Raw genomic sequence first — 27764 nt, 5'->3', positions numbered from 1 at the left:
TTTTTTTTTTAATTTATTGTAGATACTGAATTTTATGTTATTCTTAAATGAATCAAAGTGATATAAAAGTGTCCTGAAGACTCATTTTCATGCAATGTATGCTATTTAAGTCTGGGGGGAGGGACCTTGAAAATTGAAAAAATAAAGCAATATCCACTACTTGCAGACACTGAGGTGTCTATAAACAGGCCCTCTTACAAAATGGAGCAATGTCAAGAGAATTTGTGTAGAGTTATGTGTATGTATGCTTTTTCTAAAAGATCCATGTATATAAAATCCATATAAGTGACTGTTTAATATATACTTATTGTATCATACCATCCCAATTTAAAAATAGAATTACAGCTGATTTGAGTTAATTTCTATATTTAAAGATATAGATAACTTTTAATAAAATGTATTCATATTCAGAGAAGCTAGCTTGTTCTTTCTGAATCTTAGTCTTATCTGATGTAGAAGTCAATTAATAGGGGCTTTCTGGTGGTATTTGAAACATATGATATATGTCAAGCACATTATTTATCCTGGGAGTCTGAGATGAGGATTAGATTTTGATATCAAATTCTGAAAGTTTATAAGACATAGGGATTGGCTGACTGATTTACAGGTGACATTTCGATTTCATATTAAGAAACTATATAACTTTTCTGTTATACCAATAAGCACTGTAACACCCAAAGTCACTAAGAAACAAAGAAAGAATGACAACAGGCATCTTTAAATAAATGAAGTGATGCTTTGGTACCAGTATAGTCTTCGTATTGGTTATCTTAAAACTTAATTCTCTGTTAACAGTAAAAATGAAGGCGAACCCTGTTTGGGATGGAAGAGGTAATGGATAAGCTTTTGCATTAAAGATAATTAGAATAATCTAGGCAGGTATATAGAAAGGATTACTACGTGCATCAGATTAATAAAAAGTTAAACAGTGGTGTTTGTCATTTAAGGATAATATCTGATAATTATTATTGAGAGTATAGAAAGACCTAATCTAGTATCTTTAAGAAAGTATAGATATAGACTAGGTCTATAATATGTTTTCTATGTTGGAATTTAACACTGAAAATATAAATCCAAGATGTATGTTTATTTTGGGCTAGAGGAAAAATCTTATGCATGTTTATGCCTTAAACATACACAATGAAAAGTCAATGCTGACAGCCAACAGAATGAATCCTATTGATCTAAAAGGGGGAAAAAAAGGTAAAAAGAATAAAAATTTTGGTAAAGCTCTCAGGAAATGGTTTTAAAAGAAAGATTAGTATTACTGCTAAACGGTGTGTAAAATATTTTTCTCCATTGAATTGAGATAGCTATTTAAAACAAGTGATATGTAATGTTTTGTTGAGAGTGTGGAAGAGCAGAAAAATATCGTGTAAACTACTGATGAGAGTGTAACTATAATGTCTGTGGAATGTAAGGAAAACGTTTTCCTCAACCCTCTTAAAGTTCCTGGCTGGATGTGAAAATTAAACTGACAACGGTAGATTAATAGGAGAAAAATACATATTATGTTAACAAAAGTTTTCATGACCCAGTGCCATAAGGAACTGAAGAAAGTTGTTTCCAAGTGTTTTTATGCTAAATTTGATGAAGAGTGGACAGTCGAGGTACATGGTAGGTCAGAGATCTGATAAGTGCAATCAACGGGGGGAAGTGGAGCAAGGCCTGTTTGTTCGGATTCTCAGTGTTCCTTTGTCTCTGGAAACAAGAATCTTCTTTCCTCTGGGTATGGGGAGGGTGCCTCTCATGGGAGGCTTTTATGACCTGTTTTGGGGAGAAGGACTGAAGGAAGGTCATAGTGACCTTTGTGCTTTTGCTGTTTTCTCAAACTCCTTCACCTTAAAATATTCAATATGCCCAAGTGCCATATTTTGGGGGTAGTGTGCATTCAACCCTATCATTCATTCCCCTGCCTGAAACTCCCCCAAGAAGTGTAGAAACTGAGGAAGTAGATTGTCTCACATCCCCTTGAACCTGTCTCTGAGTCCTGGATATTTTACTGGAAACAAAAGAGAAGAAAAAGGTTAACCATTAGAACAAACTTTAAACTCCATTTTTAAATCCACAGGGCAATCAGTTGACAAGATTTCTAGATGTTGGACTCAAAGCATCCTCAGGTGGCATGAGACAGCACTATGGTAGGTTTTCCTGGTTTATAGTTTGAGTGTATTTGGTGAGTGCAGGGGTGCGGGCGAGCTTCCTGAGTGGCCCACACAGCGGCAGGCATGGAGGCTGCCAACGTGAGCTGTGGTGATTTCTCCGAAGTTTAGATCAAGCTGTTCAGCTTCAGCTTGCAGGGAAAGAGGCAGTTCTAGTTTCACTGATTCTATGTTAGAAATGAGGGGGAAAATTTGGAAATGTTAGTTTGGAGAGTTATAACTAGATATTGGAGGAGACTAGATGAATTCAGGATTTAATCCAGTTTATAGGTAGATAAAAACTTAAGGACAATGAACAGAACTAGAATGACAAAAAGGTTTTTTTCTTTATTGATTTTAGAGATAGAAGAAGTGAGAGAGATAGAAACATCAATGCGAGAGAACATCGATTGGCTGCCTCCTGCATGCCTGCCACTGGGGATTTGGGCATGTGTCCTGACCATGAATCGAACCAGCGACCCCTTGGTGCACTGGTCGATGCTCAACCACTGAGCTACACCGGCCAGCCAGTAGTGATGTTTTTTCAGATACATTTATTATTAACATTTATAAGTTACTATGATAAGCTCTTTACATGCATTATTTTATTCAGTCTCTCTGAAGAAGATACTATTATTTTAATTTCACAGATAAGGAAACGGACTTAGTGCAGTAACTTAGCCAAAGTCATACATCTGTAAGTAATAGCTCTAAGTATTTGAACCTGTTTTGCATTGAACCCGAGTTCTTTACAGCTATGTTTCATAGCCTATATTAATGGTATGTTTAAGGTTATGTAATTCGAAATTGTAGAGCCAAGGGAAAAAATTAAGGTTTTAGGTTTCATATCCATAGCTCTTTTAACCACAACTTGCCACCTCTTGACATAGGTTTGATTAACCTATTTACCATAGCCCCATGTCAGGAATACTAAAATATTAGATACTATTATTAGAATTGTCATTATAAGGTCTTAAAAATGCAAACTGAAAGATTAAGAATTGGTTTGAAGAATCAACATTTCATTGACTGAAAATATACTTGAAAATGACCCTTAATATTTTGCCTAACCTGGGGTAAACCTTCACTGTATTTACACTTTTCAGCTAAAGGCCATATCTAAATTCTGCTGCCTGGGCAAACGTGGTTCAATGCTAGTTAAAGACGGTACATCACTTTTAAAACTGATCTATCCTCGGGCAATTTAATATCAGTGCATCACTGTGGCATTCAGCTCAGGTCAGTTTGAAGTGTTACTATAATGGCTTCAGTTATATGACTGCAGTTCTAGATGCCACTGAACAGCTTGTCTAACTTAGCCCCTCACCACACGTATTTATCACTAACACGCAAGCTTCAAGGATCAGTTGATGTGCAGATTTAATTGCAGGTTTTATTTTCAAACAATGACATAAGCTATATCAGTCTAACAGCTATTTTACACAGCTTTTTCTAAACGGCTACTCTGAAAACAGGCATATAATTCTGATTTCATTGTCCAAAGCTGCTTGCTCAGTATTAGCTTGTTAAGGAATATATATGATGAGTCTTTAGTAGATTCAGGTTTTGAAATTAAACTTGGGCATTTCTCCTGATATTTTGGTAAGATAGTACCTTATCAATATTCTCGGTTCATTTTCTGTTTTTCTTTTATTTTTATTTTTCCTGATTGCCACCCTCCCTTCGTTCCTAGTGCTACAGCACACGCTTAGGTTTAGGAGAGGTTAAGTCTCATTATCTGTCTAACATGATGGGGTTCCTGACTGTATTACAGAGTTAAGGTAAAACTGTTCTGGGAAACATCGGTACTCTTATATGAAATGCCTTTTTCTTTCCAAGTGGCACTTAAGAATCCAGAAGTACCAATGATTTTAAAAAGCTAAAATAGTCCAGTCTCTTAAAATTTTTAGAGTTTAACCTTTTTGTGGATAGCACAGGTTTGGGGATGATGTTTTGTTGAAAAACTGTTGTATAAGGAACACCTTGTGGCATGCTGACACTATCTCGAGTTGGGTGAAACGCAGAGGCTCTGGGTGAAGTCTTACTAATGATGGCACATTTTGGTAGTACATGCCCAAAGCTTCCATTTTCATCGTCTCTCAGAGATTCTTTGTGCCTATTGTGTTTCAGCAGAGTCTGTATTTAAATGGGAAATTTTCAGCAGAAATTGGAGATTCTGTCAAAAGTGTTGTTTGGTAAGTTGGGAGGTAAAGTTACAGGTGTCCTCCTAGCAATTAATATTTCTCCTCATTTATCACTAAGTTGTCTAATTATTTAGAGATTTAATTTCTATGGAAATTTACCATTTTATTTTGAAAAGAGTAAAACTGATAATTACCATGGTTTAGCCAAAATCTAATTAAGTAGATTTTCTCTTTTTAAATTCAAAGGAGGAAGCCTTCTAGAATATTAGATCTGAATGAGGGCTTACAAATTTGTCTCATTGATCTCATTTTACAGTTGAGGAGATAGAGGCTGAGGGAGGTTAAGTTACTTGCTCAAGGTTACGGAGCTATTAAGTGGCAGACTCGGTGCACGAAAACAAGCCTTCGCTTTCCTAGTGCCGAGATCTTCACAGTTACGTGCCTTTGGCTATTAGGACATGAATAGAAATGAGGAATCTCTGTGTTCCTTTTTACCATTTTCTTCAACATTCTTTTGGCTCTTTGATTGACATTGCCAAGAAAGATTGTGATATATTGCATCTATGCAGTGATTCTGAGGTTGAAAATGGTATTTAAAATGGTATCTATAATCAAATGTATTTGTGTGGTATTTCTGTTAGTATATACCTAAACATTGTCAATTTAAGGCAAAATTACCATTTTGTTCACTTATATACACTTATAACATCATTTTGCAGTTCATCTTTGTCAGAACAGTATTTCTCTAACTTATAAAAGACTCAAGCCATCTGTAGACATGATGATTTAATTATGATCTCATTTCCACTGTATGGGAAGAATGCATAATGTTGGCCCTGCTATTTATATTCACCCCGAGAAGTCTCCATTTGTATGTTTTTTTTGTATTTTGTCTTTAATCCAGTTTCCATGATCAAGCAATAGCTCCAAACCCATAGTGACACACTTAATATGAAGCAGTTACATACCATGCATGTTTGCCCCTTTGAATGCCTGTAACATATTACTAGTTAGACATGATTCTCCCCAAATAGGAATTAATATTGCATTTCCTATTCCTGCCCCATAAGATAAGTTGTTAAAGCATTTGGTTGATCATCCTACCTAAACAAATTTAGCTAGCTTAGCTCGTACATCATTAAGATTTGGCAATACGTAGTTTAGAGTTTCTAGAAACCTCTTTTGGATTCTGTGTTGTTAGTAGCACATTTGTTTCTTACTCCTATTCAAAAAGAGGTTTTAAAGTTCAAAAGAGAAGAAGGGTTGGTTTAGAGAAGAGAAAGCAGATAGTGAGTCTTAGGAGAGGAAGGAATGATACACAAATGAGGAACTGAGGTTGACGTGTACAGGAACTGAGAGCGAAATTCTGCTTGTATTTCCAAGATGAATGGATTGTGACATTGCTGATTTATTATTCTTGGCTGTCTTAGTTGATAGGTGCAGCCGCAGCCTGTCCTATCTGCCAGCCTATCTGTGAGTACAAGGTGTAGAATGTAGGGCAAGGTTATGTGCATGTGTGCAATTTCCAGCTTCCTTCAGGAATCGATGGGAAAGTGTTCCAAATGCATAATATTTCCTATGGCTACTTCTGTTAACTTCCCTATCTTAGAAGAAGGGTGAGGGAATCAAAAAAGACTTGTGAACCTTGCTGAGATTTGTCCTATGTCATTGGTGTCTTGAGTGTGCCTATGAATTATTACGGTTTCAGCCCATGCAGATTTTTCATGAGTATTCTGAATAATGAATGATTAGTCATATGCCAGTGTGTACCAGATTAGCCTTTTATGAGCCTGTCATTAACATCTTTACCAATGATTCAGAGCCAAAAGATGTATCAGAATTCTGTTATTTTAACAGCATGGCATTAAATATACTTGTTAACTTATTAGGAAAATGACTGTCTCAGAAGAATTAGTGGGCCTATTTCCAAACAGTAACATTTAGCAGACCCATGGGCCTAAGAGATTTTATCTCCAAAATGGCAGGGGTTGGAGTTGGGGTACCCTTTCGCATCCCTTTCAATTCAATGATACATTGAAATGTTGGGGTGGAATTTTGTGATTCTGTTTTTTGTTTTGTAAAAGGCTTTCCCTTCTGCTACTGATCTACTCATGAAAGAGATTATGTTAATACTTTCTGCTGTTGTCCCCATTGGCTCCAAAACTTTATTATTTTCTTCTCACTCCCTTGATAATGCTGCCCACATCCTGCCCCTGTTTCCCGAGGCTCTCCTGTCGCAAGCAGGCTGGGGTCTCAGGGATACCTGCGGACTCTGAGATAGGAAGCAGCATGCAGGAAGTGGATTGGAAAGTTCTCTGGGGATCAACCTCTGTGGAAGGAAGGGGAGGAAGAAACCAGTGTGGGCAGAGGGTGCGTTAGGCTGCCGTGCGTTCTCAGTGGAGATGTGACCGTATGGAGGCCCTGAAGCTGCACTGACTTTTTTTTTTTTTTATCCTCACCCGAGGACATTTTTCTATTTTTTGTACAGATAGAGCGGGAGGGAGAGAGAGGAAGGGAGAGAGAGAGAAACATCGACGTGAAGGGACACATCGAGTGGCTGCCACCCACACGACCAACCAGGGCTGGGGACAAACCGCAACCGAGGTACGTGCCCTTAGCGGGAACCGAACCCGGGTCTCTCTGTACCGCAGGCCGACGCTCCAGCTGCTGAGCCAAACCGGCCAGGGCGAGGATAAATGATTTTTATTTGCATGGAATTACTTCCCTGGATTTCCAAAGTCCCATTTTAGTCCTAGAAAAAGTATAGCTGGGGTTTTAGTAAAACTAAAAGCAAAGCCAGTGTTGTAGCTGAGTCCAGTTCAGCATCAGACTGGTTATATCCGTCCGTTGTGTGTGGGGTCCGAATGGTGTGGGCCATGCAGGCGAATGTAGGGAAGCACACTCCCCAAACAGCATGAGTCCCAAGGGTCCCAAAAGCACAAGAGCACAGGAGAGCAAGTTTCTCTGTTCAGGGAATTACATATCCCATATTTTGCACCCTTGCAGTAGCCACACCTGTTCTGGCCAAAGACCTGTTCCCAGGTGTGACTGACAGCAAGCACCTTCCTGATGTCACCACAACTTTACTGGGCATGTGTCTATTCTCCCCCTACCCAGTTCCTTCCCCCAGTGATCTGTGGGGAATAGACTGATTGTTCCCCGGGGAGTGTAAATTTGTAGCTTCCTGGTAAAGCTGCCCAAGTGGCTTGCCTATAGTATTTGGCCTTTCCTTTGCTCCTTTCCTGTTATTAATAACTACATTAATTACAGTGGTATCAAACCCATGTTTGGATGTGGGCTGCCTTGGGTAGGGAACACACACTTATGTGAGCAGACTCTTCAGCCAAGACTGTTCTCAAGAGAGCAACTGGGAGTAGGTCCTTTAGTCCTGCGAAGGGGGTCTTGGTGGTACACCACTGTTTCCACTCCAGCTTATTTTACAAGGATGCGGGAGATGGTTCAGAGTGACCTGGGGGGTGGGTCAGAAATCTCCAGGAGTGGGGAGTTGCAGGATATACTGGTTAGGAGCTTGAGAGTTGGTAAGGTTGGTGTGGAGTAGGTTGTTACAGATCCTTGAGTTCTGGCATTGATTACTGCTTTTCTAAACATTTAAAAATTTCTAGCTCGCCACAGGGATGCCGTTCCCTTTTTAAGTTACAGAAACCTGATGAAAACTCTGGGTCATCTTTGCAGAGCAAAGTGCATATCTTTAATTATATGGATTCTGTTTGGTTTTTCTAAACCCTACCTATTTTTTTTCAGTTTCCTATTTTTTTTATAGAATTAAAAAAAATTTGCTCGTTTTTAATTAATTAATTTTTTTCTTTATTGATTTTAGATAGAGAGGAAGGGGGAAGGAGAGAGAGATAGAAACATCGATGAGAGAGAACATCGACTGGCCCTCTCCTGCATGCCCCCCACTGGGGATCGGGCCTACAACCTGGGCATGTGCCCTGACCAGGAATTGAACTGGGGACCTTTTGGTTAATGGGTCGGCGCTCAACCACTGAGCCACACCGGCTGGGCAGTTTCCTATACTTTATATATTTTTTTCCTTCCTCCGTCTCTTTAATAATTGTGCTCTCTTTCTCTTTTTTTGCATCTTCATATTAAAAAATAATTGAGTGCAAAAGTTTCTGTTTGGTATGTCTGTTAATGCTCAATCACAGCACATCATTTCATCACATACTTTGTAATTCCTAAATTATTAAACTCATCTTCAAGGGGATTGGTTTTTGTTGTTGTTTTGTTTTGGCTTGGTTTAGTTTTTCTAGCTTGTAGAAATCTCATGAGGCCTTTTGTATGGAGTGTTACTTAATAATGGTTTTATGTTTGTTCATTCCAGACAGTCCAAGGGTATCACTAGCTCAGGATTCAATTTAATTTAATTTCTTAGTTTGGAGATTCTCATGCAAAGAAGATTCAAACCTCAAAATGCTATGACATGGGCGTAGGGTTATAATTTCTGGAGGTAGCATTTCCCCTGCCCTCTCACCCAGATTCTCAGAGACACGGTCCCTTGAAGTTTTTCTAAGACAGTAATGCATTTGTCCTGTCCCTCTCCCCATTTTTTAACTGTGATTGCAGCCCTATGGAAGGACCTGAGTACCAACTACATACCTTGTGCCCCCAAGACCTCCTCTGTCCCTGCTTGGGCATCAGGGCTGCTACGTATACATAGTTGTGCAAGATGCATCCTGTGTTGGAGGAAAGTGGGGCCAGAAATCTGGCTCTGTTGAGGGAGCACCTTATTCTCCTTGAGAAGGCACCTCCTTATGATTTCAGTCAGCAGTAAGCACTAAAGAGACTCCAGGGACCCTTCCTGGCAGTCACAGTGGGCAGTATTTGCTTTTGCTTACCACTTTGTCTATTGGTTCTGGCTTTGGGCTGACACCAGGGGCTTTTCTTTATAGCAAGTAAAACTACGATGAATTTACTTTTTAAATTTTGTTATATTCCTTTTCACCTTTTCTGTTTATAGTGGAAAATCTTCTTCATTTGCTTAGTTGACCATATTGCTATATCCAGAATTCCACAGGTTACTCATAACCTCTAGTCGTCACATTCCACGTCTGTAAAATGGGAGTCATAATAGTGTCTGTCTGTACAGTGTTAGTTCAGAGCACACAGTGAGTTCTCAGTCAGTGATAGCCATCCTTATTTGCATCAGTTAAAGCTTGGATTTACCACTTAGGGCAGAGTTGGAAAGGTAGCAGTGGCTGTGTTTACTTACTTAACAAGAAGAGGAAGTCTTAGTTAACTCCCTAGAGAAACCAAAGGAGAAACTTTGTTCGGTATGATACATTGCTGAAACTGAAGCTTCCAACCCCACCCTTTCTGTTGATACGCCAAAGGTCACTTGGCACCAAGAGTGAAGTGAGAGAAATGTCCTCTCAGTATTGCCCTGGAGGATTGCTTAGCGGAGTTTTGCCTGGTCTGTGTGGGTAGGTAAGTTTGAGTTTGTGGAATATTTTCTTTGCTAAGGAGGGCTCTCAAAGGCATAATTATTATAGAGGATGTTTGTAGACCTTGAAACATACAGTGATACTTTTAGTCCCGATAAACTCTTTAACAATCTTTTAAATTCCCATTTGGTATTTCAAATAGATTCTGAATTTGGTGAAATTGGTACCTTGGCTTCTATAAGGTCCTGCCTCCTTGCTTTTTGCTTACAGAGATGGGGATTTAAAGGATTTCCTTCTCTTAGGTCATGGTGTTTAACAGAATAACTTCACCCCCAAAATAGCTAAGAAGAAATCTGTTGACTATTAACAGTTGGGAAAGTACAAACATATCATGCTTTTACAAAATTATTTTTAAATTAATATGATATACAAAATACTGTGATTGTCCTATAAATATTAACTGCTTTGGATTGTTTATACAATGTTAGTTGTACTATGAAAATTTGCTTATTAACCAAGTTCAGACTTAGGTTGTTATTGGATTTGAGTTCACAGACTTAACACTGCCAGATTTCTGTGTAAACATTTTCTTGGGCCTAAAATGTAGTGAATATGTGTATTTAAAGTTTTTTTTTTTTATAAAAAACTCATGTATATTAATGGAACTTGTAAATGTTTAAATAGTCAATTAATGGAAGTTTTTAAAGAACAACTCTTTCAAAAAATCCAATTTTATAATTATGATGTTTTAAATATAAAATTTGAGTTCAGTGACAAATATATATAATTCTTTTATTTGTATTTCTCACCTGAAGATATTTTTTTTCCATTTATCTTCAGATAGAGTGAGAAGGAGGGAGGGAGAGAGAGGGAGAGAGAAAGAAAGAGAGAAACATTGATGTGAGAGAGACACATGGATTGGTTGCCTCCCGAACGACCCTTCCAAGGCTGGGGACTGAACTACCACTGAGGTACGTGCCCTTGGCCAGAATTGAACCCACGACTCCTTGGTCCTAGGGCTGATGCTCTAACCGCTGAGCTAAACTGGCCAGGGCTATATAATTCTTAATATATAGAGATCTATTTTTGTAGCTCTTATCAATTTATTTGTTAATTTAATTTAATTCAGAAAGAACCTTTTGGTTATGGTTCTGTTACTAGGAATTGGTTGCAAGGCTAAGTTTTAGGATTTAAAAATAAACAAGAGCTAATAGCATTGTATCTCAATATGCTAGCTAGAGAACAGAAGTAAACAACTGGTTACATTCCTGTGTTGGTGCTGGGAGGTATAATGCATTCTTGAAGTCAAGTGCCAAGGTTCTGGCTATATTGGTCCTTTTTGAAATCCATTCTTAAAAATGTTGATTTTCATGTAGTGTGCCTATGTTTTATTAAGACTTTCTCCACCATAAGGAAAATTATCCATTTATACAAATTTTCACTACCGGGTGTTGATGCAGCTTTTTGGTAGTATTAGTGAGTGAGGTGACTTGAGATGTTTATGGCCTGATTTAGTTTTACCCTTGCTGCAAAGCTTTGGTCAGCTTTACAGGCCACATTCCAAGGTAGATGTTAGTATTACGTTGAGTATAGATTTCATATATGCCCTGGGAATGTACCTAAAGTAATTTGTTCTCCGCCTACCCAATTCTCACGTGAAGGAGGCTGTCCCTACACCCTGTGCCCAGAGTGCCCGGGAAGAGGCGTCTGGTTTTCAGCAACAAGACTTAGGAGCAGTGTCTTCCATTTAAGTAAATTGCATATAAGAAGAAATGACTATGGAGAGGATAAGATGTTTAGACTAATTTTCTATGTTTAGACTAATTTTCTATGTAAATAATTCTGAAATAAATTATGTAGAGATCTCCTTTCTAGTGTTCAATAAAATTATGTTATTAATTCATCAAGGTAGGTACGGTATTTACTTAGACTTTTAAATAATTGCTTAGATGAGAGTTGTATAAAAATTTTGTGCAGATGATATAATAAAATAGATTATCAGATAGTCCTTGACCATTTACCTTATAGCTGTAATTTAATTAAACAAGTATTCTTTAAAAATTTTTAAATTGATTTTAGAATTAGATTTGTGTACATATTTTTAATTGTTTAATTTGATATGTAAGCACTTAAAAATGGATTTTACAGCTATATGAAAAAGTATCCTTTTTATTATAGTTAAAAGTCATGGCATCTGTATACAGAATCTTGTGTATAGAATATATTAACCAGATTTGGGAATTTGATTGGAAGAAACTTGTGATAGTTTTAATTCTCAATGCATTAAAAAAATTTTACAACAGTTTGTGAAATATTGTCTCTCTGTACTTGGTAATGTAAAATCTGAGCTGAATTATGTGTGTTTCCTACACTTGCTGTATGTAGATCTCATGTGAACATTTGTCCAAGAAGGCTTTGCTTTTAGGATCATTGGTATACAGTATCTTGAGTATTAAAAACACATCGTGTGACATATTTATGTAATTCAGAACCATATTATTTAACTTTACTAATTATATACTAATGATCAGATTTCAATATCTGACAATATAATTATTACTATTAGGTTGCGTGGCATTCTTTGTTTTTCTTCATTGTTTCTAAAAAAAGAAATACTTTGACCTCATTTGCAGGAAATTTTTGTTTTATTCCACTGTTTTATACAGTTTGCCAGACCAAATGACACAGTTAGTATCCATTAAGTAGAGCCCATGAATATCAATCGTGGACACAAAGCCCGGGATTGTAGTTGGGAAAAGCCCTCCTGCTGCTCTAGCCTCTCCTTTCAAAGACTTGAATGTAGTCTCTCAATTCATTCAAAGCCTGGATTTGTGAAAGCCAGTTGGTCTCCCTTCTGCCCATTTATAACTGAGGTTGCACTCTTCTGGATAAAAATTGTCAGTGACTTTCTCATTTCCCACCATATAAAACTCAGTCTGGTACGTAACTCATTTTGGCCCAAGCTTCTTGATCTTAATGCATTACACCCCCCATTTCCTGTTTTTCTCTTTACTCATACCACAATTAGATTCTCTGCCTCAGATCCCATATGTACCTGATCCTTAAGGTCTACAACCACCCCCATTCAATTCTTTCTGGTCCCCTCTTCCAACGTTGAAAGTAATCTGTTACGTACTTTCAGCATTTTCTTAAGGTACTTCCTGTTCTGTTGTGTGTTAGTATTGTTTTTACATATGTTACAATATTTTACACCTCCTATATAACATTGACTGATTTTTGATGATCCGCTGAGTTAAGTCTCTGTGTGTTGTTATGATGGGTTAGGTGTGATGTCATCTCGTATCTCCTCCCATGTTGCCTTGTATTTAGTAGATGCTCATTGTAAACACTGGGTGACTGAATGAATGGAATGTCATGATAGCGAGTTATTGACCGCCAGACATTTCTCTGCTCTGCTGGAATGGACATTTAGGGACAGAGAATCAGCTAGAGATCTAAACATGTATGGCATGGCTGTCCAAACCAGAGCTGCTTCCCACAGGGGACGCTGAAGAAACAAAGTACAGTTCAGAAATCTTTTAGATTATGTTAAGTAGCTTAAGACTGACAGGAAGGAATGACTTTTACTATGTAAAATCTTTTGGGCTGAATAGGAAATTGAAGAGCAACACAGGCTTTGTGAATAGTGACTGTAGTCCTGAGTTCAGAACGTTTTTCAAAAGTTCCGAGTTGGGAAATAAATACTGTCAGATCTGCTATCATGCTTGTTTTAAAAGTGGGGATTTATTTGTACATTATTGATATTAGGGAATAATTTGAGTGTAATGTAAATCTTACATTTGTTGTGTGTGATCGCTGCACTAAGCCGCATCGGAACACAGAGTGCACATGGACACACACACCTCCGACCCCTGCCAGATTCCTTACCTCACTGCATGTTATGATCCATAGTCACCATATCTCATTATATAACTTTCCCTTCAATTTCAGATAACTCTTCTTCCTCCATTTCACCTCTGCAACCCTTTGGACAGCCAGTTCCACAAGCAAAGTCCAGGTCTTTTTCAAGGTAAGGTGGGTGCCATGTTGTAGTTTTGATTTGTTTTTTGTTTTGTTTTTTGACCATTTAACATGAAAAACTGTGCTATGGTCTTTATTAGGCTGTTATTTTTAAAAATTTTTTGTATTTTATGGATTACTTACCCCATCTTCCCATAAGCCCTGTGGTTTTAATGACGTGATTTTGCATAGCAGCGTGATTTTTAGGAATGCATATGTTGCATCATAACAGAACTGACTGTACTAATTGATAACATGCAGAGTATGAACTGACATCTCTTTTTCTCTCTCTCTTTCTTTCTCTCTCTCTCTTTCATTTCAACCCTCCCTCTCCCTTCTCATTTAATGCTGAAAGACACTAAATAGTCCTTGTAAGGAGGAACCCAGTACCACAGACCAAAATGTCAAAGGACTTGTTTAACCAGTGTTCCTAAAAAGTGTGGGGGTGGGGAGGGCACACATTTACTGGTTTGTGAAATAAAAAGAAAGGCTCAGAAGCAAGTAGAGACTGAAAAGTTAACATAAAAGGCCTTGGCCCCTGGAGTAAAAAACTATCTTATCCTTGAATAATAATAATTGTGTTTAACATTTTTGAAGCCTTTGTTATGTATTAGGCACAATGAAAAGTGCTTGACATAGATTATTCCATGTGATTTTTACAGACACTATAAAGTAGGTCTTATTACTGTCTTTATTTTATAGCTGAGGAAGAAATGGCTTACAGAGGTTACCTTGCCCAAGGTGGATAACTCATACATATGAATGGCAGAGCCAGTTCTTAAATCAAGTGTAGCTTTTGAGCCGTAGACCTTTGTGGTCTCTTAGAGTACCGTGTAGATTGTGAATAGATAACTTCCACATGTGTTATTTCCTTTGCACTTACCTGTGTCTGGTTGGCCTCACAGACTGTTTTGACCCTGATGATAGATGGAGAAGGAAGGTACTCAGACTAAAGCAGTAACAGAAACTCATAATAGACACCTAACTCAGAGTTTTAGCCCATTGGGATTATACATAAAAAGGGAGAAAAATTGAGCAGTCAGCATTAAGGAGGTGAGCTGAACTAAGGAAGAAGAGAAAAAGTGATTGTGTTGGAAGTTGAGGACAAAAAGGTGAATTTATAAGAATATGTCACCACTGAAAGGTGGGAGCCTAATGGATAATGAGCATTAGGGGACCTCTAACTCCATGGTACGTGAAGCCCAATCAGAGTCTCATAAAGAAACTCAGTTTCCGGACAGGAAGGTGGTGAGAGAAATTTGAGGCCATGAGCATAATAAATTGATTATGCGATTAATCCTGATTTGTAGTAGGCCCAGAAAAAGAAATAAAACAGGAAAAAGAGAGGAAAGATACTAGAGGAAGTCTTCAAAAGGCTTTATTTGTATTTCTTTTGTAGTACTTACTGCGATTTCTTTAGGTAGTCGGTTACCTCACATATAAACAAGTGAGGTTCGGTAAATAGCAGAGAGAGTAGTTCTTCAGTAGAGTGTTGATTAAGAGCCAAATATTACACAGGTAATAGGATAAGTAAAGGTGGAATTAATGAGTGTTTATAAACTTAAAGCTGGGGATCAGCAAACTGTGAATAGTGGGCTGTTTTCTTTCTATGAACCAAGAGTGGTTTTTACATTTTTAGTAAAATGTTTTTAATGGTTATTAAAAACAAAAATGAAAACGAAGAATAACAACAGAGACCATATGTGGCCCACAAACCCCAAAGCTGACCCTTTATAGAAAATTTGTCAACCCCTGACCTGAAGTACAACCCATGAAGCAAAAGAAGTTACACTCCATCCTTTTCAGGAAATTAGGTTAGGTAATGGAAATGGGTATTACAGTAAATAGAGGGCTACATTTTCAGACATGTACTTTCCCCCCTACTTGTAGGAAGGAATTGATATTTATTTAGTATGATATTTTGCTAGGGGTTTTGTGTACTTTATAACCTTGTAAAATTATAACTACTTTACAAAGGAGGAAATTAGGCTCATAAAGGCTAAGTAAACTTAAGGTTTCACATTTGATAAGTAGTGGGATTCGTGTTTTTCTGAGTCTCCCAGATAAGAAAATGGTGGAGAAAAGCTGTAAGAATTGAGTATGGCTATTCACAGTTTTGGCTTGAAAATATTTAAATAGAAATCAGATGTAAACATTTGTAATAACTTTAGCTGGTACCTAAAATATAAGCAACACATTTCAGTTTTGTGTGCCAAAGTAGGATTGGTTGGAGAACTGTGTAATTTTACTATACATTTGCATATGAAGAAAGATCATTGAATACACTGTATTTAGATTTATAAAGAAAATGTAAAGAAAAATTCAAGTCATATTAAATACTTAGCCCTGGCCAGTTTGGCTCAGAGGTTGGAGCTTTGGCCTGAGGACCAGAGAGTCCTGGGTTCGGTTCCCGCTAAGGGCATGTACCAAAAAACAAAAACAAAAAACAAACTTAAAATAATAGTCACCTAAAAGAAATATGAGACTTAAAATGTTTTCAGTACAACATGCAAAATAGAAAGGTGTATCTGAGTCAATAAAAAGTGTGCCAGGCAGCAGTGGATTTTTGAAAAGCAGATATTAGATACTGGCCCATATGTTTAACCGTAAAGGTTAACTGTATGCAGAAGTTTTCAGGGTGCTATGGAAACATGTAATGAAGGACCTAATATAGATTGTTGGGTCGGGGCAAGACTTCTCCCGAGGGGTCATTTAAACTGAGTTACAGGAGTTACGCAGCAAAGACAAAGGATGATGATTCCAGACAGTGTATGATAAGCCTTGAGGACAGAAAGAGCTTGGCATATTCAGAGGACTGTCAAAACAAGACTGTTGAATTCCCAACAACTCTGAGGACAGGAGTTACATCTGTTTTGTTCATCATTGTCTGTCCAGCTTCTCACATGCAGTTCCTGCTGGCACATGGGAATCCCTCAACAAGCTTTATTGGATTCATAATGAATGAGTGGACATTGCGCTCCACAATTTGTGGTATAATTATGAGTACAGGGATTGCCTGGATGACGGCTACTCCCCTCCTTTCTGAAGCCGACCTAATTATATTAAAGTCAGACTGGCTGCAATCCCTTATCACCCTCGGCCACTCTCAGCCCACCTTTCCCAAACCTGAACTGCTGTCAAGGTGTCTGAATGGACCTCGACCTGCAGGCAGTCTGCACAGAAAAGTAAGGAAACAGAAATGGAGAGCCTTTACTTGGATATGATCCTGAGAAGGAAAAGTGAATTTGCATTATGACAACGTCAGGAATAAATCTGACAAAGAATGAATGTAGCCACTTTTCTAAAAACAACCAGCTGAAGATGAGGGTGTTTGGTACTAAAACACGTGGTCCCAGGTTCTCTGGGTGATTGCCGCTTGACCAGAGAACACATGATATCAGGCTTAGCAGTTTGATGAAGTGAAATACTCAAAGATGCCCTATTTGTGGGGCTTATTTCTTCATAATCAAATTTGAACCTGTAAATTAAGGTAATGTCGCTTACAAGTTTGGGTGCATTGAGGAATTTATGAAGTAGGAAGAGAATGGGGAGAGGGTTGCATATTTCTTTGCCAAGTGTGTGAAATAAAGTTGTAGTACATGTGGAAGAACTACTTGACAAGGTGTTTACCCTAAACTGGAGGTGAAACAGGTTAACAACAACTAAGGAGAGAGAGAAGAGAACTTTTGGTGGGAAGGCAAATGGAAGTTGGAGACAGACAGAAAGAAAACCTTTCAGGGTTATTCTTGAATGTTAATCTTTGAGTTAAAAAAATAATAGTAGCCGATAAGTAGTAAAAACGCATGTACAGCTGATTACACAAGAATTTAATAATGACACTTGTATATACTTTACTTCAGCCTCAACTTCAGTGAACTCTAGTTTACCGCCATCATATGGTTGCGGGTTTAATGTGGAGTTTGAGGAATTTCTTACTGGATGTCATAAATCTGCTTCCTTAGGAAAAGAGTCATACAGTATTGGCTAGCATATGTGGTTAAGTGCTTGTTAAGGGTAGTTTTGTTTTGATCAGCAAGGGAAAAAGAAAGACAACCCCCCTCCCCCAGCAGATACTAAAAGGTTTCCTGAGGTTGTGTTAAGGGGGATTGGTGGTACTGGCTTGTGGAAAACCCTTAGTTATTTTTTTTTAACAGTTTCTTTTTTAGGTTAAAATTACTTGAGTTAGATATTATCAAGGTTACTTGGCTCATTACCAGGAACAGAGGATATTTTAACTATTGCAGTTAACAATTGAATTTTCATAAGACATTGGGTTAATGATAACTTCTTAAATGAAAATTACAGACATGTTTCTTATGCCTTTTAAATCTTTTAAAGTCGTAACAACTTTTGTGAACATTCTTTTGTAATTCTTATTGATATTTGCCATGGAACTTAATAATGGACTAATTAATGATAAAAGAAAGTCTATGTCTTTTTTTCTTTTATTACTTTAAAAGTTTGACCTTAGCCCTGGCCAGTTTGGTTCAGCGGTTAGAGCGTCGGCCTGCGGTCCTGAGGGACCCGGGTTCGGTTTCCGCTAAGGGCGCGTACCTCCGTTGTAGTTTGTCCCCGATCCTGGTCGGTTGTGTGGGTGGCAGCCACTCGATGTGTTCCTTTCACATCGATGTTTCTCTCTCTCTCTCTGTTCCTCTCTCTCCCTCCCACTCTACCTGAACAAAAAATGGAAAAATGTCCTCGGGTGAGGATTAAAAAAAATAAAAAAAAAGTTTGACCTTAGAAGCCATCTAATTCAATGTATGTATAGTGTGTGTGTGTGTGTGTGTGTTCTCTTAGGAATACTAATGTATTTTACTGTGTTTAGTGCATGTTTTTCTGAAAGCTTGTATGTATATTAGATTGTTTAATTTTTTTTTCTTTATTGATTTTAGAGAGGAAAGGAAAGGGAGAGAGAGAAACATCGATGAGAGAGAACATTGATTGGCTGCCTCCTGCATGCCCCCACTGGGATTTGGCCCACAACCTGGGCATATATCTTGACTGGGAATTGAACCAGCGACCTCTTGGTGCATGGGTCGATGCTCAACCACTGAGCCTCACCAACCGGGCTATATTACATTGTTTAATAGCTCGATTAAGAAGTGAAAAATGCAGAGGAATTTTAAAAAATTATTTGAGCCATTTTATAAGTTCTTTCATGTAATCTTTTGATCCTATTCCAAATCACTTTATATTTTTAAAGTGACTTTCTATATACATTGGCTTATTTTATGCCCTTATTATACAGTGAGATCAGTATGTGAGAGTGGAACATAGGGCCCTATTTCGTTTGACTGATGAGAAAATTAAGGATCTGTGAGAAATGGAGTTTTCAAGAGGCACTTTCAGATAATTTTAGAGCTAGACCCCAGATCAAGAATTGGTAAATACTGGACCAGTGTCCCCTCCCCCCAAAAAACAGTGCATTTTATTGCTTTTGTAAATTAGGAATTGTGTCTTGATCTCTATTAAAGTGGAGTATGTGATAGTTTAGTTTATATTAAAAATATTTATATATGTGCATATGTATGTATATACACACAAAGGATTATAAAGATGGTTTTAATTTATGTGTGTGTTTGCCATGGAAATTCTTTAGCCTCTAGTACATTATAGAGGCAGCTACAATAAGATCTAGCCTTAGCCTTACAGACCAGACAGCTTCACCTGATGGGCTCTCTCAGCCTTCCCTAGTTTATTGATTCCTTAGTTATTGTTGTGGTAAAATATACATAACATTTACCATTTTAATCATCTTTAAGTGTACAGTTCAGTGGCATTGTTGTGGAACCATCACTACCATCCATTTTCAGAACATTTTCATAAACGCAAACTCCATACCCATTAAACAATAACTGCCTATTTGCTCCTCCCCAAGACCCTGGACATCACGGTTCTACTTTGTACCTCTGTGAATTTGCTTACCCTAGGTAGGCTTGCAGTAGAATCATACAGTGTTTGCCCTTTTGTGACTGGCTTATTTTACTTAGCATGGCTTCAGGTTGCAACAATGTTGTAGCATGTATCAGAGTATCCTTCCTTTAAAAGTCTGAATAATATTCCACTGTGTGTATATACTACATTTTGCTTTTCATTCATTCATCAATAGATAGTTGGGTTGCTTCCACCTTTTGGCTATTGTGAATATTGTTGCTAGTATCTTAGTCCCTGCCTTCAAGGCTTTTGGGTATATACCCAGAATGGAGCTACTAGAACACATAGTAATTCTATGTTTAATTCTTTGAGAAACTGCCATACCATTTTCCTCAGTGGCTGCCCATTAAAGGAGTGTTTTAAATGAAAAAACAAACAAAATCCAACTTTCAATTCTTTTAGTCCCTGGATTTCTAAAATGAACTTTTCTAAAATGGGATGAATATAGCTGGAGTTCTGTAACGATTATTTTCTTATGTAACTAATAACTAAAAAAAAAAGTGAGGTGTTCTTATAGGTTGTTGGTAAACTATCTCCTTTTCTCTCTTTGTAGAGCTCAGGAGTTTGAAGAAATTATGGGGGTACCATAGGTGAGCCTTAGTTTTGCCAAAAAATTATGTAGCATGGAATACAATTGGGAAGATCCCCACAGGAATGAAACAGAGAAAATTATCTAAAAATTAACTCACTTTACTTCCTAATCTAGTCTGCTTTCCCGACTGCCCCCAAAATTGTTTCATTAAAAATGAGTAATGACTGCTGGTTTATCATTTCCAAAAATATTAAGTCCAAATTCCGTTACATGCTCTACCAGGCCCCTCACTTTGTCCCGTCATCTTTGTTATACCCCACATTGCAGCCACACTGAACGTCTCACTGTTCCTGCAGCGGACGTCCTTCCACAGACTGAGCTTTGCACACGTCTGGAATGCCCTCTCACTGCCGATACGTGTACTGATCGGCACACTCCTCTCTGTCTTTCAAGACCGGATTCCATTGTCTCCTCCTATGTGAAACCTAACAACAGCTGCCCTGGGTCGATGCTTTCGTAGAACATTGTTCATATCACAACAGTGTTTACTAGAGTGCATTGTAATAATCTCTGCGTATCTTTCTCACTAAACTGTGTGCTCCTGGAGGAGAAAAACCATGTTGTTTGTGTACACCTTCGTGTGATGCACAACACCTGGTAGGTGTGGATGAAAAATATCGAATGAACTTCTTAGTGTTTTTGTTAACAATATAGGACGTTTGCTTTACTTAAGAATCAGTCCATATATAAGCTGAAATTCCTTTCATTATTTTAGGACTTTTTAATAACTGGGTATATCTTATCATGGGCAAAAGTACCAAGTAGCCCCCCCCCCCCTTCAATAGCTTGGTATTGCTCTACTTCTATGCAGATTTCTTACATTTATGGCCACACTTCATGTCTATTCTCACATTGCCCTGGATTCCTCCTGTCCTAGGAGAAAGTATCTGATGATTCATACTGCAATGTTAATGACATAATACATTTTTACTCCTAGGAGTGTTTGTAGTTTAAAAGTGGTTCGTAGGGATGAAAATGCTTAATGCAAAAGAATGCATTAATTTCCAGTGGTAGAATTGCATTCACTCTGTTGTTTGGGTAAATGATATACTTTCAGGAAGCAGGATGACTCTGTCTTGGCCCTAACATCACACTGGGCAGGCAGGCAGGCAGGCAGGTTTCCAGGGGCACCTGAATCTTCAGCACCTCCAGAGTGGGGCCACCACTGGGGACACTGCATTTCCTTAGGCCGCCGCGTTAAGAGTTTCACCCTTCTGGAATATATGTGCCCCTCTCTTGTACTGCTCCTTGGTAATAGGAAGGTCAGAGTGATATGGCATCTTTCAAAGTGCATAGTCTACATTATTAGCTAACTTGGAATTTCTTTTTCAAATATTTAGAGCTAGAAATATGCAGCCGTTTAATATTTAAACTAGTTTCTATGAATCAATTTTAGATATGAGTGAACACTTATTAGCTGACTTGACATGTGAAAGGATGGCCTTTCTACTGAAAGCAAAATACCGTGAGAGTCAGGTGTTTGAAATCCCTCCAGTCGAGATTACTCAAGAGGAAGCTAACAGCAAGGTTCAGTGTAATTGCTTGTTATTTTGAAGAAGGAAATGTTATGTGTTATTTTTCTCCCCAAAGGCCTGCGTCCAGGGCAGAATCATTTTGGTGTTTTTATAGTTCTGTGAGATGTTTCCAGTGTTTTAGCATTGAAAAACGAGTGAGGCTGACAAAAATGTATCTGGACAGTGGAATTATCTAAGTAATTGTTTTCCTTCTAGATTAAAGGTTTGGTATTATTTGTATCCACATCCTATTGATATAATAGTTACATCAGAATGAATAAACTAATGTATGAGAAGGACATACATAAATTGTGGCACAGATTTTGTAAATGTGTAGTGTTTATGCATATGTGCCTATGTGTAATTATATATGTGTACGTGTCTCTGTGTGCTTAAGCATGTTTGAGTTTTAGCAAGCATTCTAATGCAGGGTGGGGTGGCGGGCAAATCACAGACATACCAGGGAGACTGAGAGTTTGGGCTCTTCCATTGGCCTGCTTGGGTTTGAGGCTTTATATGTGTAACATTGGATAAGGATGGCCCTATTCCTCAGTTTCCTCATCTGAAAAATACAGATAATAATATAATCTGCCTCTTAGAGGAATTGTGATCATCAATTGAATTAATGTGTGCCAAGACTATATAAGAATGGCCCATATAAGCTCTGAGTAAGTGTTATTTACTGTTTTTGTAAATTATTATTAAATATTGGCCACACAGCTGATTCAGAGAGGGGAAGAAATTGCCTTGAAGAAAAAGTGACTGTTTTGAAGCCAAAACCATTAATTTTGCAGATTAAAATCATAAAGTTGTTTCTTTATCATTAAGAGATTATGGTATAAAGAGGTTTATGTGTAAATCATCAGTGGTTTATTCATTATATTATACCTTGGATTATCTGTTTTTGACTGTATTTAAAGTTTTCCCTTTCATGACCAGATAATATATGTTTATGGATGGTGTTCACTTTGAAACCTAGTAGGCTTAGGAAAAGACATGTCTTTTGTCTATGTTTTTTTTTTTTTTTATTAGACTTCAATTTTGTCTAATCAGTATTTGAAAGAAATGGCACTTGTTAAACTTCCTTCCAAGAAAAACGCTGGGTGTTTCAGGAAGTGGCCTTAGTGAGTCAGAGGATAATACTTTTTCCTCTGAGTCAGTTCTCAACCTCCTTGATACAAATAGGCGTATTTTACCAAAGTTCTGCTTTTCAGGTCAGATGTTAAAATAATCATCGATACATGAGCATGCCAATGGTAATACTTAAATTGGTATTTCAATTCAATTAACACTTGAATTGCGGTGGGGGAGGGTCTTATCTAATTGTAACTATAGAAAGTCTGCTAAGTAAATTTTTAAAAAATTTAATTCGATTCTGTATTTCCAAATTAGTTTCTATTTCACATCAGTTTTGCTTCAGATAAGAACCACTTGTGATAGGTGGTCGTTTGTGTCAGTTTTAAAGGAAATTTATATTGGTAATAATATGTACTTTGGTCACCAAAATTCTATGCACTTTCTTTAGCACATGCACATAAAACTATAGCACAACTGTAGTGCAGGGATTATTTTGCAAAACACTGTGCTGGTTTGCCAGACCCTGGAGCTGTGGCAGAGGCTCTTCATAGCCACGTTAGAAAATACTGAACACGATCAAAAACTGCCAAATGCCTAGACATTGTTAATGTTGAACTGGTCAGGAGAGACTTTAAAACCAGCACGGGAATTGAGGACTTGATAGATGGGAGGTATAAAATTGCTGGTACAAAGGATGTTTAGGGTCAGAGCAGAAGCCTGCATGTCAGCCATAAAGGACCTGATAGATGTAGATGTAGATGTAGATACTAGATCTTAACTGACCTACGTGTGCTTTTCTTATAATCCAGCTAACAATCTTATTCTCATTTTTACAGATGAGTAACAGAGGCTTAGAGAGAACATGATGTGTCTAAAGCCACAGGGTGGTAGAGTCAGGATTTACGCTCAGGGCTGCCTGTCACTGGAGCGTGCTCTTTGTACTATGACACAATACCACAATGAAAGCATCGAGATATACTCAGTACGTTCTGATTGTTTCCAGGAGCTCTGAAAAAAAAAAAAAAAACAAAAACCACCCACAAAGCACTTTTCTTCTTGGCAGAAACGCTATTGATTTTTTTAGGGTTAGGAACTGGTCTTTGGGTACGGAAATTGCCTTGTGGGCAGTTTGCTCAGCCCTCCTGCGGGAGCAGCAAGTGGGGCTGCCTCTTTCCGAAGAGCAGATGAACCGTCGAGCCTCTGTGAGGTTCGCAGGGTCAGTAGAATATGTTTGGAGATAGTTTGTGGGTAGTGGTGGTTGATGTTGTAAATCCTTTGCCCATTTATATTAGTAGACTGATGGCTGGTCATTTTTTATTTATTTTTTTATCTTAAGAATTGGGCTTGGTTGAAGTCTGATTTATTGTCTTGTCACCTATAGTCATTACAAGATGTTGCCACCTCTTTAAAAATATATTTTTTTTTCCTTTATTGATTTTTTTAGAGAGAGAGGAAGGGAGAGGGAGAGAGAACATCGATTGGCCACCTCCTGTATGCCCTACACTGGGGATCAGGCCCACAACCTGGGCATGTGCCCTGACCAGGAATCGAACCTGCAACCTCTTGGTGCATGGGTCGATGCTCAACCACTGAGCCACACCAGCCAGGCGATGCCACCTCTTTCATCCCATTTCCTTCCCAGCAGGGAAGCAGCCATGTGGCTCTGGGCAAACTGACCTTCCTTCAAGTGACAACAGTGGCAGTCAAAATCAAGCACCACTCTTGTAAACACAAGTCTCATGTCTCATAAAATTCAAGCACTTGTTTCCTGGAAAAAGTTTTGTTTTAGCACCCCGGCATGAAATAACTTCAGTTCCTGGGAGAGCAGGGAAATTCATCGTTTTCCTCCCAGCTAACTAGATGGAGTGAGCTGCTGTGTGCTGTTATATGCCATTCTCAGGGGTTTCTTAGCAGCTCAATTGTAAAAAAAGAAAAGTATAAAAGCCCTCATGTCACCCCTACTTTATTTGTAGGCAGGCTTGGAGTTTATGAGGGTGGCATCCAGTCATCAAAAATACGTAAATAACTCTCCCTCCCATGAAGGTCGAATGAGGATATCTTCCTCCTGTGCTCTGTCCTTCAGGTGCTCTGTAAAGGTTCATGTGTGTGCAGGAAGCAGGCCACTGAGCTAATACACCAGACTTCGGAGTGCAAAGAACCCTTGCAGATCCTCTAGTTTCCAGCCTAGTCAGTACTAATGGGGGGCCCATTAGTTTAAGTGACAATTCCAAGGGCACAGAGTTAGGAATAATGCTGGCAGGGCAAGGAATAGTATTGACTTCAGCGTTCAGTGTTCTTTCTGAACTCAGGAGAAGCCTAAATCAAGGTGACATCTAGGATGTTCCAGGAACGATGTTTTTCCAGCACTCACAGAATGTGGCTGCATTCTGCTAGGACTGCTGCTCCCCCTCAGAATGTCAGGACAGGACTGGAGACGTGGGAAGATAGGGTTAGATGAGGATTTCATTTTCCACTCCATTTGGGGAGAATATGGAGGATGGGTGGTAATCAGAGAAGTCAAGGTGGGAGGCAGGAGGAAGGAGGTGTCTGTTTTACAGGGTGAATGGGGGTGAATTGGAGAGACTTTTTTGGGGAGTAGAGTTGACTCTGCCTGCTTTTTTCCCTGAGTGGTTCTTGTTAGAAACTAGTGATGCTAAATATTTTCTGTTTTTAACTCTTCAACTAGTTAAGATATTTTATACTACATTTTTTTTTTGTTTTTAGAAAATTGTTTCATTGTCTTTTCTTAAGATTTGAAATAAACATCTTAATTTGGTCAAGTAAAAAAATAAGGGCATACTTTTTATTTATTTATTTATTAAATTTTTTTTTTTCCTTTATTGATTTTAGAGAGAGAGGAAGTATGAGAGAGAGCTAGAAACGTCAATGAGAGAGAACATTGATTGGCCTCCTCCTGCATACCCCACTGGGGATCAGGCCCACAACCCAGGCATGTGTCCTGACTGGGAATCGAACCAGCGACCTCTTGGTACATGGATTGATGTTCCACCCACTGAACCACACTGGCTGGACAAGAGCATACTTTAAAAAAAAATTATGTTTTTATTCATTTTAGAGAGACAGAAAGGGAGACGGGGATGGGGGGAGAAATATTGATCAGCTGCCTCCTGCACGCACAGGCCCGAAGCCTGGGTATGTGCCCCGGACTGACCAGGAATCGAACTGGTGACCTTTGGGTGTAGGGGACAACACCCAACCCACTAGCCACACCAGCCAGGGCAAAAGCATACATTTTTATTTGTTATTGAGAACTTCATTCATATTAGGAACTATGTTTAAGATTTGGTATTCATTAAAATTATTTAGCCCCTGCCCTTAAGAAGCTTAAAAAACAAGAAAATAGGAAGTTACTGCAGTAGGATAAGTGCATCTTAGTGTTAGACTCAAGCGTTATGTCAGCATTGGAGAGAGGCACCTGTCCCACTGTAGAGAAATCAGAAGGGCTCCCAAGACTGAGACCTAAAGTTGAAGTAGGAGCTGACCAGGTGAAGGTGGTGGAGAGGTTTTTGTGTGAAAGAATATTCTAGATAGACGAGGTCCCTCAAAGGCAAGAATCTGCAAAGTAGCTTAGTGTGGCCCGTGCATAGTGAGCACGGGAGGGTTAGGGGGTGGCCTGGAGGGGCCAGGGAAGGTGGCAAGAAGGCAGAGATGGTGAAAGACGCTTGACAGGTGTAAAGGGCCAGGTCACAAAAAAAGTACTATGCTGAGCAACTGAATTGGATGTTATCTGGAGGTTGGTGTGGAACTTTGATAGGATTTAGGTAAAAGAATAATAAAAAATTTAAGTGATAACTCTGGCCATTTTATCTCAGTGGTTAGAGCAGTGGCCCACGGACCAAAGAGTCTCAGGTTCGATTCCGGTCAAGGGCACGTACCTCGGTTGCAGTTCGGTTCCCAGCCCTGGTTGGGGTTGTGTGTGTGGGGCAACCAATGGATGTTTCTCTCTCTCTCTCTCTCTCTCTCTCTCTCTCTCTCTCTCCCCCCCTTCCCTCCCACTCTGTATGAAGATAAATGGAAAAGAATACCTTTGGGTGAGGATAAAAAATATATAAAAAAATAAATAAAATGTAAGTTGTAGATTTAGATTGATTCAATTTTATCTACGAAACTTCTGAAGTGATAACACATTATCTGAAACAATTATGTTTCTCTCTTGAAGTGTAATATATTGAAACTATTAAAAGAGGTTGCAGAGTTGAAGCCACGCTGACAGCCTAGCCACTTGAGGTAAGCTGTTACCTCTTTCCCCGTCACGCTCAGTAACACTAAAGATTTTGTTAGAAAAAAGCAGCACGCCTTTTCAAGTTGATTTATTCAAGTTTCTGAGAGAGTATTATTTCCCACAAAAGTTGGAAGAAAGCACCTACTTTGTATCTTCTGTTTCATAGAAGTGAAGTGAAAAAACCTTTACTGTTTCAAAGTCTTTTTTCCCCTCTACTTTTTGTTATATTTCTTTCATAATAATTCATATGGCCCCATGTTTGTAAAAGTGTATTTCTCCTCAGTTGGGTGTGACCATTACATAATTGGAAATATGTTCCCATAGATAAATATTCTGTACTAGGCATGGACTTAGCTGAACAAAAGTCAAGGTGGTGACACTCCCTTTGAGAAATGTGTGATCCTTTGGAAACTCTAGGGTCCATTGTCCTTATTCTGTTACTACCTTTGCCTTTATCTTGATACTATTTTTTTTTTTTTTTATCTTCACCAGAGGACATTTTTCCATTTTTTGTACAGATAGAGTGGGAGGGAGAGAGAGGAAGAGAGAGAGAAACATTGATATGAAAGGGACACATTGAGTGGCCGGCTCCCACATGACCCCAGCCAAGGCAGGGGACAAACCACAACCAAGGTATGTGCCTCAGCGGGAACCAAACCCCGGTCTCTCTGGACTGCAGGCCAACACTCTAACC

General features: G+C 38.5%; 1 protein-coding gene across 6 annotated transcripts in view; it reads left to right on the top strand.

The window, feature by feature from the left end:
- EPS8 (epidermal growth factor receptor pathway substrate 8) overlaps positions 1–27764 on the top strand; it is a 168960-nt gene that overhangs the window by 54333 nt on the left and 86863 nt on the right. For 3 of the 6 annotated variants that reach the window (XM_036252546.1, XM_036252542.1, XM_036252547.1), the window contains exons 1-2: positions 9673–9733; positions 13642–13720. The gene's annotated coding sequence lies outside the window, so the exon portion shown is untranslated. Of the gene's footprint in view, positions 1–2095; positions 2142–9672; positions 9734–13641; positions 13721–27044; positions 27076–27764 lie in introns of those variants that run through there. The other 3 variants (XM_036252544.1, XM_036252543.1, XM_036252545.1) reach the window with 3 other exon arrangements.

This window comes from Molossus molossus, unplaced genomic scaffold (assembly GCF_014108415.1).
Source record: "Molossus molossus isolate mMolMol1 unplaced genomic scaffold, mMolMol1.p scaffold_m16_p_10, whole genome shotgun sequence".
Classification (NCBI taxonomy): Eukaryota; Metazoa; Chordata; class Mammalia; order Chiroptera; family Molossidae; genus Molossus; species Molossus molossus.
This window is presented reverse-complemented; position numbering and strand designations above follow the sequence as displayed.